Source organism: Drosophila tropicalis, unplaced genomic scaffold (genome assembly GCF_018151085.1).
Source record: "Drosophila tropicalis isolate 14030-0801.00 unplaced genomic scaffold, ASM1815108v1 contig_443, whole genome shotgun sequence".
Taxonomy (NCBI): Eukaryota; Metazoa; Arthropoda; class Insecta; order Diptera; family Drosophilidae; genus Drosophila; species Drosophila tropicalis.
The window spans coordinates 267,253-281,549 of NW_027172907.1; the positions used below are offsets into that span (position 1 = coordinate 267,253).

The 14,297-nt window shown below is 37.4% G+C and overlaps 1 protein-coding gene across 1 annotated transcript in view; it reads right to left on the reverse strand.

Moving 5' to 3' along the window:
• The window catches only part of Fife (regulating synaptic membrane exocytosis protein fife), a 66,891-nt gene extending 53,028 nt beyond the window's left edge, over positions 1 to 13,863 (reverse strand). The window contains 1 exon segment of the mRNA XM_068286139.1: positions 13,136 to 13,863. The gene's annotated coding sequence lies outside the window, so the exon portion shown is untranslated.
• Between the last annotated feature and the right edge of the window lie 434 nt (positions 13,864 to 14,297).

The window sequence follows — 14,297 nt, forward strand, 5'->3', positions numbered from 1 at the left end:
ATATACACGTTAGATATAGATAGATACTTATTTATGCCTGTTTATTTAGTCATATGCAAAGATTTCCTTATTCAAAGTGAATTGTTTTGACAAAGAATATACAAAAGTCGACAAGAAGTCTCTAGGCAACATTATTTTTCTAGCCTTTTCCATCATTATATTATTAATTAAAATTAAACGCAATATAGTTGATGACTTAAATAAAAGTCCTTGACCAAATGTCATCGGCAAATTAAAATTTGATGCGAAAGCTCATTGCATTCGCCTTCTTTATAATTAATTAGGAGTGTATTAGAATTTAAATTGGAAAGATCCAGAATCTAAAATATAAAATTATGAAACTAATAATGTTTAGTTAAGTTGCCAAAGTTTTCTTTTATCACACAAATAGTGAGCCGCTTACTTTATATATTGTCGACAATACACGCTTTTAATAAAAATTGTTGAAAAAAAAAACTAATTGAATTTAATGAAATTAAATAGCTTACACAAATTTATAATCAAAGTGTTAACAATAAGGAATAAATATAACAGAACGTCTGCTTTTACCCAAATTCGCCGTGAGAAAGCAGAATCTAACGCTAGATTGTTGGTTTATGGGGCTTATAATAACGGAGAAACACACTTATTCATATGCCTGCATAAATATTCCAATGGTGTTTCAAATAAAGTTTTATGTGCATATACTTATACAAGTGTTTTAATTGGTCTTATGTTAAATCTAATGAGCTACCAAAAGGATGATTAAAAGGCAAACTCAGCAGAAAAAGAAACCACCATTAATAACGAATTTAAACTTTAACTAACAAAGTGAATTAAAAACAGAACTAAAATTAATTTGTCGAGTACCAATATTCAGAACACGAGAAAATATAAAAGGAGGACCAAAGCGTAATTCTATAAGAACGAATGAAATAAAGAATTCAAAGAATTCTTTTTATCTTTATATCTGGCTCTATCCTGTCGGCTAAAAGCTGTGTTAAAATGTCACAGCCTTCTTTGTTTGAAGGAAAATAACCTCAAATAGTAAACCGTTTGCATAAGGAGCGCTTACACTCGTTTTGGGAGTTCAAATTTCTGTTCCTGGGAGTTAATTGCTCCTGTTAAATATTTCGATTATTTTTCTACCCATATTTATTTTGCTAATCATTTTCAATTAAGATCCAAGAAAATCTACCCCATGTAATCCGGATTTTTGTATCACTGGCTAGTAAATCTTCCATTGGTAATATCTGCTTGGCTAAACTAACTAACCAAAGTAAAATTAAATGCTCTTGTGCAGCATCAAATTGATTAAAATACCAAAAATGGTGGTAGCTGATACGAAAAGCTTCACACCTACGCTGGTGGCAAAGTTTTTAATCTAATGATAAGTTATTAGCACATGCTCTCTCTTTTACTCAGTGGCAGCTGCAAGGACATCAAGCACCTAGTGCAGCTAGAAAAACTCATCACTTTTGCACGCTTCAAGTGAGATTTTTCTGCTGCTAGATCAAAACAAGAAAAAAAAACCAAAAAAAAGACATAGAAAAATGAAAAGTGAGAGAGAAAATAACTTGATTCATGAACCTTTTTTTTATGGCACGGCCAGTGCTCAGTGTTTTTTATCCCACATTCAACGAGGCGTAGATTCCTTTTTGGTATCCCTTTTTTTGTGCTGCTGCTGTTGTTGCTTTGTTGGTGTGGTGTGTGCGTGTGAGTTAGTGTGTATGTGTGTTGAAAGGCAAGTTTCACAAATGATTTCACATTTTTGCATAAATAAATGTCAAGTGTGCGTCGGAGGCAAGCCGAGAGTTGCTGACAGTTTTCTAATAAACCTCATGGAAGTGTGAGAAGAGCAAGAGAGCGAGAACGAGAAACGGATAATCAGCGCGAGCTACAAGGATAAAGGACTGGCGCAACAAGTTGAATATATGTGTCTATGTCTCTCTCTTTCTCTCTGTCTAAGTCTTTGTGTCTCTGTCTCTCTGTGTCTGTGTCCACTTAAGCTCAGTAATAATAATAGTAACCTTGGGTGCCTGATATTTTTTCATTGTATGTGTGTGTGTATTCACTGGTGTGTGCGTGGGGTCGCTTTTTCTCATATATGAAAATGACAATTTCCCATTGCCACAAGACTTTGGGTCCTTCTTGGTTATTTTAGGATTGCTATTGCTCTGGCAACGGGCGTTGGCAATTTTAATAATGTTTACTTAAGGCGTAACAGCAGATTCTCCTTTGTGACACTCCCCTTTCCTCTCTCCCTGTGTCACTCTCTCTCTCTCTCCCTCTCTCTTTATATATTTTTTCTTTGCCCTTTGTTCTTTTTCCTCCCTCTTCGTCATTCCTTTTTGTATATATGCGTATGTGTGTGTTTGCAAATAAATAAATATTACGAGGGCTGTAGACTAAAAACACAATATATAGCATACTTATGCGGGTCACCACTAACAGAATGCATCTCGTGTGTGTAAATTTGTAAACAGCAAATAAAATATTGCATCAAAACTTTACATTTAGAGACAAAACTCAAAGATAGCCACTCTTAAGACCTGGTCATTAAAACAGACAATTTATAGTCGAAAGGCAGCTCGCTTTATCCCTTTTTCACAGCAGCAACAGCACAAATGACAAAACATTTATATAAATATCACTTAAAGCTGTCACTAGCTGCAGCTGTTGCCTAATGAGCGGATTAAACTCAACTAAAAGCAAAAAATACTGCTTGAAACATTTGGTTTTTGTTCCAAGAAGCCTTTTTAATGCCCAAAAAGGGATCCTTTTTTGCCTTTCCAGACTGTTAAATTCTGTTAAAATACTCATAGAAACATATAGCCGGAAAACGTGACTTTTTACATATTTCATTTAAGTTTACTTTTTGACTATGACTAGAAAAGCATTTTTATTACATTTGCAAAAGTAAAGAAGATTTCATTTCGTTTTATTTTATTTCATACGCGACGTATACGTAATATGTACATTTTTTCCCCAGCGAAAAGTACAACAATGTTTAAGCTAAATAAATGTAAATGTGAAAACGGTAAGAACGAAAGAAATTTGCTTTCGATTTGCGTCTGTGTCTTTTGTTTGCCAAAGGATTTGCCCTACACAAGGTTCCTGACACACATACATATACACAAAGAGAAAGCGAGCAAGGGAAAAAAGAAAGGAAAATATGGCTGTTCATGCGTTTATATTGGAAAATATTGATTTACCTGCTATCAAAGACAGCTGCTGCTATGCCTTAGAGAAAGCATCTCACTTCCATTCCTACTCCTTACTAGCATATGAGCGTGAGCTTTTGATTTCGTCTTTTATGCTGCTGCTGCCAACTCAAACACATAAACGCAATAATCAATAGAGATTTGCTGCGGCTTAGGCTGGCAAAGCGTTCAAAGTGCACACGCACACACATAAACTGAGAGAGAGAGATACACAGAGGACGCGTCTAAATGCGGGTCTCACTTAAAGATGTGCTCAACAAGTGCAGTTAAGGCCACATCATTAACATTTGGTGGCATACTCAATGTCAAGGCAACGTGCTTGTGACTGCCACTGCTTGTCTCCCTTCATACATACCTATTTACGTGAGTACATATAAACTGATATTCTTGAGTCTATCTTTGGCACAATTTGAAAAAAAAATCACGGATCCTGTGTAGGGTTTTTTTCATTGCATCTATTGATAGTAGATAAATTCCTCAAATTATTTTATTAAAAAACTTTTAAAGATTTCTAAAGCAAATGTGTTCGATTAAGAATTCAAATATTCCAGAGATAATAGAAATTTGTGAGGTAAGAAGGAAATAAGAATACGATTATTAAATATAAAGCCTCAGAATTGCTAGGTATTAAATATTGTTTAGGCATTGCTTTATATTTTGTTGGATCGATTATTGCAATGGAAACAGCTTGAAACACAACAACGATATTGATCCAAATCTATATTCTAGCTCTAACGAAATGTAATAGTGTTTTCTAGGGAACAAACAACGCATACATTTACATATACCTACATACATATGTACATGGAGCAAACCGCATTTAGGTTGATAAGGTAATTCAAAATCTAAATATGGGAGATTGAGTGTAGTCACATAACTAGTTAAGTGCCTTCATAATGGCTATGGTAACTGTTAAACATTGCGCCAGAAGCGTTTGATAAATATGCCGTTAAATTCGGTTTGAATCTCTGCGTGGCGTGCCTGGCTTAAGGTTTTTCTTTAAATATGAGAAAGTATTTTTAGCGGTGCTAATAATTCACGCAACAAATGCGCCGACGGACGAGTCAGTCGACAGAATTTCTACATACCGACTTAATAAGTTGACAGCAGCAGTCAGTCAGCGTTAACATAGCTCCCAGCCATACACCCACACACCTACATACACACCTACGCCTATACCCAACTCAAGAGGGTTTCGTTTTTGTTTTTTGATATTTTCCTGGAAACTTTTCTGTTACTTTGACAGCCAATTTAAAAAATTGCCATAATTACGCATACGCCACGTATGGCAGCACGTATTCACTCACTTGCTTCTACATACATGCATGCACACACATACATATATAACACATATCTTTAATTAGCATTTAAACCTATGCCCTTGGCTGTCAACTAAAACGAGGGCTCCATCAAAATGGCGCACTGAAGCCGGAGTTGGGGTCTTAAAACAGATTTCATTGTTTCGCACATGTTAAATGCAAATGCTTTGTAATAACACAGCTCATAAAATCTACCAAACTAATGCGGCGCCCAACTTTAAGGCATGACAGAACACATTTCCACTCAGCTACTACCAAAATCACCTCCATCTAACATGCACACACACACATACACACACGCACACTATGCTGCCTGTTGCTGTTTTCTGGAAGGAGAATATGTTGAAGGGAGCAGAAGGGAGACCCGACAGAAGAGGACGGCGGTCTGTTTGTGCAAAATGTTACTTTGCGTAAAATTATGCAAATTTGATGTGCGTTTTGTGTGAGCAAGAGAAATGCGTTTGGTCCTCATGCTGTGTCCTGCTGTGGCTAACATTTATATAGATGAAGATGTGTGTGTGAGTGTGCGGTGTGTGTGATGGCTGCACCGCATACCAAGCCAAGCCCTAAGCAAACAGCACAATTGCTTCTCATTCTGGGCAAGCGAGCAAGAGTCCTTCTTCATTTTGTTTTATTTCGTTCTCTTCGTTTTTGTGTTCGGACAGCAGACAAAGTGCATGGTAAACAGAGCAGCTAAAAATAGTTAGAACAAACATCAAGAGAGAGAAAACTAACATAGCAGAAGTTTTTAGGTTTAAATGTGTAGAGAAACAAACATTTTTCTACCCCTTTGCACCATGTTGCACAATCTTTTTTCTCCTGATTTTGTTACCACAAACAAAAAGAACTTTTATGGGATCAACGTAAAGAACAGGTTCTACTCTTTAAGTCCAGACAAGAAAAACATTTTTACAACCCAATTGCAATTATTTACATATCAACAATTACAATTTCAAAGCGAACTAAATTAAGCAATCAGCAACTTGATTCAGTGCATATCACACCACTATATCAAATAGATAAATAGATGCCCTCAACTTGGCATATCTCATAGGACAGCAATTTTGTGTCAGAGCTTTTTCATTTCTTCAATTTCTTTTGATTAGAATGGATGTATACAGTGGTAAGATATAGATATATTTTTTACATTTTTTTATTGAATATAAGTCAAAATGAACTTTCAATATCTGATATAGAGTAAAAACTTAATACGTTCTAAAGAGTATTATAAAGTTTGTATTCCACATAGATTTTTTTCCTTAATATTATAACTTAACTTGAAAAAACAGAATTCTTATTCAGCCTAATCTGATCAAAGTGCGGCAGCTAAAAAAACACGATGTATGTAAGAATTTTTGCGCCAAAATGAAAGAACAACAAAGAACGAAGGAAGGAAAAACGGATGGCGAAATGAGCAAAAAGTTTTTCCAAGTAAATTTTTGGTCTTGTTTCGTTTGTTGTGGGTAGCCCACTAAAGGGAGAAGGACACACATAAGATACCAACACACCCACATGCCAGGAGACTTGTAAAAGGAAACCGCGCATACATACATACACACACACACACGCCCGCACTCACTTAGCAAGAAGGGAAATCAACTGCTCATTATTATGCAAAGTTTTCATTCTGCCTTATCTGCGGAAGTTGTAAGTTAGCCAAGACTTAAAGAGCAACAGTCTAAGACCTTCATCGTCCTCTTCGTAGTCTGTATTGGCCATATGTGCATAATTGGCAGTCTACGGATATATATGGGCAGCTGGCCACGCTTCATATTTCACTTTCATACTCTATACTATAGTCTACTTCTCGGAGTCTTCTTCCAGCTAAGCACACGCTTGGGATTTTCGGGGCTACGAAGCAAACAAAGATGACTGCACATAAAATTTACTTTATATATATAAACACACACAGATATACATGTATAGGTATACGCACACACACAGACGCAAAATAAAATTCAATTTGACAGCAGAAAGGGGGAAAAAGAAATGGTAAAAAAATTTGCCAAAAATGGCGCTTAATGCGCCAGAAAATTTGCCGCTCCATGAAAAATGAGTTGCCCATGAGTTGTTGGAATACAAACAAACAAAGAAAGCAACAGAAACAACAGCGGCAACAAGAAGCATGTGCAAAAATATATGATTTATGGGCTCGAAGCCAAGCCAAGGCAAGAGCCTCTTCTGCGTTGGAAAACTTGGCCGCGCTTTTCTTGTTTTGTTTTGGCTTGTCAATTTTTAAGACAACGATAAGACAACCGAAGGCTTGGCAATCAGCATATGCACGACCAAACACAGATACACACACACAGAGAGCGAGAAAAAGACAAAGCCATTTATGCAAATGAAATGCTACAGGCGGCTGCAAAAGCGCCGTTAAACATGCCAGCTAAATATGCCTAGCCCTCTACCCTGGCCCGCCCTGCTCCAGCAGTCAGTAACCAAACCAACCAACAGCAACATCTACCAGCAAGCAACAGCAACAATAACCAAAAATGTAATTGCCTCGTTTCATTTTTAATAACTGTCAATCCTTTTTTCGGCTTGGTTCCTATGCCTTTCACTGGGTGCGGCAATTGTTTGGCAACTTTCTGTGTGTGTTTGTTCTCTCTCTCTCTCTCTGTGTGTGTGTCCGTTTGTGTGCCAAAAACCGCCGCTTGTAATTTGCGTTCTACATATGAGCAATAACAACACATAACCGCAACAGCAGCAATAAAAAACAATGAGAGAGAGAACCAAAAACTTTAGATAAGTGCTATAAAGTAAAAAGTAACTTTATTTTGATAGTTAATACGGAAACTTTATATTTCCTATGCACATTGAAAGCATATTTTAGATTATGCTAAAAAGGATTCAAAGAAAGGATTTACGGAAACAAAACTTAACTTCGTTCATCAATCATAAGTAAAATATTGAAATATTAGAATACTTATGTTTATTTGCCCATTAAAAAAAACATTTAATTGTCAACAAACTGTAAATAGTTTTCCTTATTTTCTTTTTTGTTTTTCGGTAAAACTTTTTGGTTTTTATTTCGATTTTTTTGTTGCTAGTTTTTTTTCTCCCTCTGTCTGTGGCCTGTTTGATAAATGTTTGTCTTAAAACTTTTTCGCCAAACTGTTGCTCAGTTGTTCCTCTATGAATCTAGGATAGCATCAGGGGTCGAGATATCAGTTGAACGTCAGCACTGCGGTCGAATGGGGGAATATAAAAAAAATGTGAAAATTTGCTTAAAACTTTAAGCAAACAAGCACCGTCCCCTTCGCCCCATTAACCCTTCTCTTCTGGTGCCTAAGCTCCCTTTGATGGCCAAAGGAAAGGAGAAGGGGCAGCCAGAAGTTGGCCTTGTTTCTAACTGGCATGGAAGGCTTGTGTTTAACTTTTACATTTAGTGAAATTACTTTCACTTTTTGGTTTTTTTTTTCTGCCCCTGTTTTGCCTTACTGGTCGTCCCTCTGTGTGTTCACCACATGCATTAATCATTTCAAGTGCACACATACACACACCCACATAGGGAGAGGGATCCCCCGCCCGCTTTGCGCCAATTACATTAATCAAAGGCATAAAGCAAAAGCTGCAGTCGTAACAAAACTCTTAGCTGGAGCTCAAATATTTCATTAAATGAAACAAACCCAAAACTCTGAGCCAGTGCTACAGTCCAAAACAAATCCACTCGAACTATGAAAGGGCATAAAATGTCAATTTTAAACGGACTAAAAACCCAAAAAGCAGCAAGAATCTCCAACATAGTCCGCTCAGTGAGTCCAAACGGGCAAACAATGCGGCAAATTTTGTTTACCCAACGTGACAGAGGTGGATGAGGATGAGGATGAGGATGAGGAGTATGAGTTGCTAGCCAACAGAGCAACCCAGCAGAAGCTAGCATAAACCATTATCAGCTGCTCTGAGAGATTATACAATAACGGGAGGGCTGGTGGGGTCAAGGTGTGCGGCAGGTGGCTGGTTGGTTAGGCAGGATGTTGCGGGTCAGGGTCGCGTTTAACAAAATGTAAACAGGGCTAGGCGAAGCGATGCCTTAGTTAGTTATCTACCTTTTGTCTGTCCCCACACCAAACTCTGTTTTCTCCCCATCTCCACCCCCTGTGTGTATTTGCCGGATATTAAGGTTAGTCCGCGTAACGGTAATGGCAATGCCAACTGCCGACGGCTATACCGAAAATCCAGAAAATGGCATAAGGAAATTGTAAAATTTGTAACATTTTATGCGACGCGGATTTCTTCTTGTGTTCTCTCCCATTATCCAGAAGTATATGGAAATTAAGTTATTATGGTCAGCAAAATGAATAACATGAAAATTTATTAAACCAACAGTGAAATTGACCACGAATGTGTGTGTGTGTGCACAGCACAAGTAAAAATATATGTGTTTGGATAGGTGCCAAGAAGCACCTATTCTAGTAAGAGGCGTATATAGTCCTATAAAGATTCATCACCACAGAAGAAATCACTTTTTAGTTAAAATTATTCAAATTAAAGATAAATCGTTGTGAAATTTCTCAAAAGATAAGTTAGAGTTAGTTAGTACCCCTGAGTAAAAAGTTTGAAGTATTTGATAAATTAAAGAAAGTAAATATTCTGTAAACATACTCGCACACGTACCCTACTACTCTCAACTATTTCTTGCATATGCAAATGCCATCAGCATGAAAGAGACGGTGAGGTGTGGAGCGGGGAAGAAGAGAAAAGTGGCGGCAGTGAGTAAACATTTTAATTGAAAATTCGTTGAGCCGCAGAAAGTAAATAGAGAAGCTGGAGTTGGTAACTGCTAGCGACAAGTTGGGCACTACAGCGCATCACATGTGCGTGTGTGTGTACGTGTGAGTGTGTATCTGCGAATGGGTGTGTGTGCACTAGCTTCTTTCATTTAGAGCCATTTGATTTTTGCATAAGCCTGCACTTTTTTGAAGCATTTGCAAATTTTTGCATGAATAATAAACAGAAAAAGGGCCAGCTCCAAGGCTCAAACCCAGACCAGCCCATCCAGTCGTCCTTGCAGCCGAAAACCCTCCTAACGCCCCCTTCATTCGTTGTGAATGGGGCATGCCAAAGAAATTAAATTAATTAAATTCCACTCGCCCTCTTGTTGAATGCGTTCGACATGCCAGCCAAGCCAACAATTTGTGTAAGCCAAAAAATAAATATAACAAAAATGCGCGACTTTATTTAAAAATGTAAAATAAATATTTGGCGTCTGCGGCCAACAGGCGCTTTATGGCGGTTATTTGTTTCAACATACATTCATACATATATGCAGAATACTATATTCCGATTTATACATATGAATTGTTTTTTTTTTCCCGTCTTTTCTCGTTTTTTCTTCATCAAGTCCAGTGAAACGTTGTTTTTTCCCTGTTTCGTTTTTTTTCCCGTTGCTGGTTTATTAAAAATTTGTGCAAATGAAGCAGCAATTTAGCATTTTTTTTTTCGAGATGTGTGTTATTATTTATTACAAACACACCCATACACGCACACACTCACACACAGACACACATGGCAACAATAACAATAAAGCTAAGCAAAAACAAGTGCCGCCAGTCAGTGCGACGAGTCCTCTGAAAAGTAAAGTTAATTAATTTTTGCTTTTGATTAAAACGCCACCAGAAAAATAAAATAACAACAAATACACAGAAAGCCACCAAGCAAACAAACAGATTTCCCTGCTTTGAGTGCGTCAGACGAAGTTTCTATACTCTGTAAAATTAGTCAAAGAAATTTGAACGTTTTGTGTGATTGTCAAGGAAAACGTTACACAACTTTATAAGTTTCAATCTATTCACAAATTGATCCTGAAAAATTCAAGGGTGTAATCGATAACTTTGGGACATAGTGTCAGTCAACACAAGAAGAACCAAACAAAGTAATATGTAGTTGGTCAAGATCATATATTGCGTTAATATATCTCATATACCTCAGCTTGGACAAAGAGTATTGAAATACCACATAAACAGACAAATGTCCCTGTTAGGCAAAAAAGAAGGAAGAAGAAAAGTAAAACAAGAGACAACAAAAGGCTTAAGTTCTATATAGCCTGAAAGCGTGCATGCTTGTTGTGTCTCTGTGTGTGGTGTATTTGGTGTGTGTGTCCGTGGAGTGTGTGTGTGTGTTTGTGATGAGGCAAAGCTATGCCCAAAGCGTGTATAACATTTTAAACACTTTGACTTTGGAGACATTAATGAATATATTTTGACATGCCAGGCAGGACACACACACATACACACACAGAGAGTATGTTGGGTGTGCACACACACACACACACGCACACACATTGATGGAAAGAAAACACAACTGTACAGTTATTTAAAATGCCATTAAATTCCCATAGAAATGTGTGGAACTGTCAGTCAGTCAGTCAGTCAGTAGGACTATCTGCCTCTCGCTCTTTCTCATTTTCTCTGTATCTCTGTCTGATGATGTCCATGTCCTTGTGGCTCCCATCTCTCTGTTCGGTCGGTCGGCTTGTCGGTCGGTCGGTTGTGGGTCGTGGGTCGTGGCATAGCTGTCAGCATGCATAACTGTTGCTGTCAGGATTATGGCTTGTCATATTATGTATTATAGTGTATTTTATTTGCTTTCAATTAAAATGCGTGTGTCATTCGACTGCGCATATAAATTGCTAACAAAATAAGGCGCCAAATTATGCAAACGAGGCGAATGAGTTTTCTTTCTACGTTTTTCTTCCTGCTGTTGTTATTGCTGTTGGGTTTTTCTTGGCCTATTCTACTCATTTTGTTGTTATTGTTGTTGATTTTGTAGTTGTTGTTATTCTTGTTGTTGTGTGGAATTTGAAATGAGTTTATGTCCTGCTTGATTTGCATATCATCTCCGCCTCACAAAAAAACAAGAAACAGGAAAACTAAACAACTTTGTTTACTCCTTTTAAAACGTCAAAAGCAAAAAATACACATAAAAAATAGACAGTAAAATAACACACATACACAAAATATATATACAAATAGATTTATATGTGTACGTATGTATATACATTTATATGCAAATAACATTTATTCATCTGGTAATAACAATCATTGACAATATCATTAAAGTCTTTTGCGGGTTTTTGTGAAAATTAACTGTGAACATTTAAAGGGATTATATGGTAAGAACTCATTGATCAAATCATTTTTTATTGTATCTGATAAACACCCTTGTTTTGAAATAGAATCCGCATAACCCTCCTGCGGTAATCAAACAATCGCCAATTGAATAATGGTATTGTGAATATTTTGAATGGACAGAAAAAATTAATGAGTACCAAACTAAAGGCACTCGGAATATTGACACCAACTGGATATCTAAATCAACCATTATGTTGATTTTATTGTAATTTCCATTTTCAATTTTTTAATGTCAGGATAGTAAAACTCAGTGCAAAGTAAATATCGATAAGAGTGATATCCATTGGGAATAATAATAAAGCTAATGCCCTTGACCTTAATGGCTAATGTTTGTTTTGTCTCATTGTTGAGTGCACAAAACGCTTATTACTGATTGATACGGATCTAAATTAAAATGGCATAATAAAAACACTTTCGACACGGTCAGACATTCCCGCAGACACAGGTGTAAGAGGAGCGAACAGTTAAGACTAATGACAAAGCGAGCGAGAGTTGACCTGACCTTCTGGACCTGAACCAATATCTGGAATCTGGTCTGGATCTCGATGGGTTCTTAAATAAAACCTCATACCCAGAAATTGCGTTGTCGGTTGGTTGGGACTGATTGCCATTGATATAGGAAGCCAGTCACGTTTGAGACTCTTAATCGAAGCGTGTGCACAGGTGCAGAAGATGAAGTTAAATTTAAGAACTTTAAGTTTAAGTTCAAGGCAAAATGTAATTGAAATTTTTAGATATTGAGTAGATGCTATGGCGGTGGCCAGCGGGCAAATGATTAACTTAATTATAAATTAATTAGCTAACAAAGCATGAGAATGGCAGCAGCCGGAGAACCAGCAACCGAACATCAAAGCATCAATAATTAATCGCCTTGATAATGTTTTCAATTTCTTGCTTCATTAAGTTGTTTTATTTTGTAGTCACAAGAACAGACTGTGGACCAAAGGCGTTGGGCCTTTTGTTTTTGTGTGCCTCTAATCCCCCCCAAGGACACAGTCCTCACTCTGTGAGTCCCTAGCCTAAGCCCAGTTAATACATTTTGTATTAGTTTTTGCCAACCCAATGATAAAAACTTTAGCCAAGAAAGAACAACTTGATGATGGAAGTCGAGAGGAAGGAAGTTCACATGCACACATACACGCACACTCATACAAGCACAAAATCAATATAGTCAATGATTTGGTTTAACTTTCCTCTAATTTCGTTTTTATTTTCTTATTTCTTTTTCGTTTTTGATGATGAATTGAATGGCAATATATTAAATACATTTGACATACAATATTCTCGGTCACAGAGACACGACGAGTCGAGACGGAAATAAAACTGAAACCGGATGTGCGCCTCTGATGGCCAGCACCGGAAATTAAACTATTTGTTAGCAAGTATTCGGCTAACAATTTTTTGACAGGCCCAAAAAAAAAAAAAAAAACAACAAAACAAAACCAAAACAGAAACAGAAACACAAAAACCTTTCACTCACCTGTCTTCAATACTTTTAGTTGCTGTTTTGTTGGCTTTTAAAGCTATAGGAATATATGAATTTGTTTCAAGTACTCTTTGTTTGTGTGCGTGTTCCTTTTGTTGTTTGTTTTCAAAAGAATTTTTCGTTCAATTTTGTTGTTTTCTACAATAAATTTTTTTGTTTTGCAGGTAGCGAGCGCGCTTAATTTACAAAATTTTATGAAATTATTTTGCTTGTTTCGTTTATTATTATTTTTTGGTGTATAATTTCCATCCTCTCGAAAGCCAGGACGATACTGTTGCTTTTGGCTTTTGTTTAGCTCCAGCAGTTCTTTTCTTACAACGCACACAGAAAGACACACAAACGCACACACACACACACACACACGCAAACAAGCACAACACAACACACCTTTCTTCTGGCCGGGAGTTTTAGAAAAAAAAAAAAAAAAAAATTGCCAACAACAACAAAAAAAAAAAAAAACTGAAGGCAAGCAACAGAAATGCAGAACGGAGAGGCGCCTTATCGCTTAAGCTAGCTACTAATGTGTCTCTCTGGCTGCGGACAGCTTCCGCGCTTTGTGTCCTGCTCACGAGAAGGCTCAACTCGAACTGTGACGAGGCAAATTGTATGTTTGGCGAAACCACCATCGTAAAGCAACTCACATGGAGAGCCCACGACTGGAAGGACGACGACGCCGACGACAACAGCAACAACAGAAACGGCGACGGCGACGTTAACGATGAAGGCAGCAACGGTGTCGACCGTCGACCGTCGACTCGACTCTAAGGACGAACGTTTGTGGAGAAAACCAGCTGGCGCAGCATTAAAAAGTAATATCAATTTCCACCTTGCAAACATCGAATGCGAATGCGAGTGCGAGGTACGGAGCGACCGTACGAGAAAGCAACAGCTAAAACGATTTCCCTGGATGCGAAATGCAGGCGCGTTGCGTGTTATGTCCAATGTAACAAAGTTCCCATCCACCGTTTCTTTCCGTACGCCCACGCATTTAGCTTTTTAGGTGAGCGTCGCTCTTGAAACGGTTTTGGTTTTTCTTTCTTTTTTTTTTTTTTTTGTTTTGTTTTGTGTGTGTTTCACTCTACACACAACAACGACAAAGTGGAGACTTTTCATAATTGTTGCATGCCCCATGCCAATGCTTATGATGACAATGATG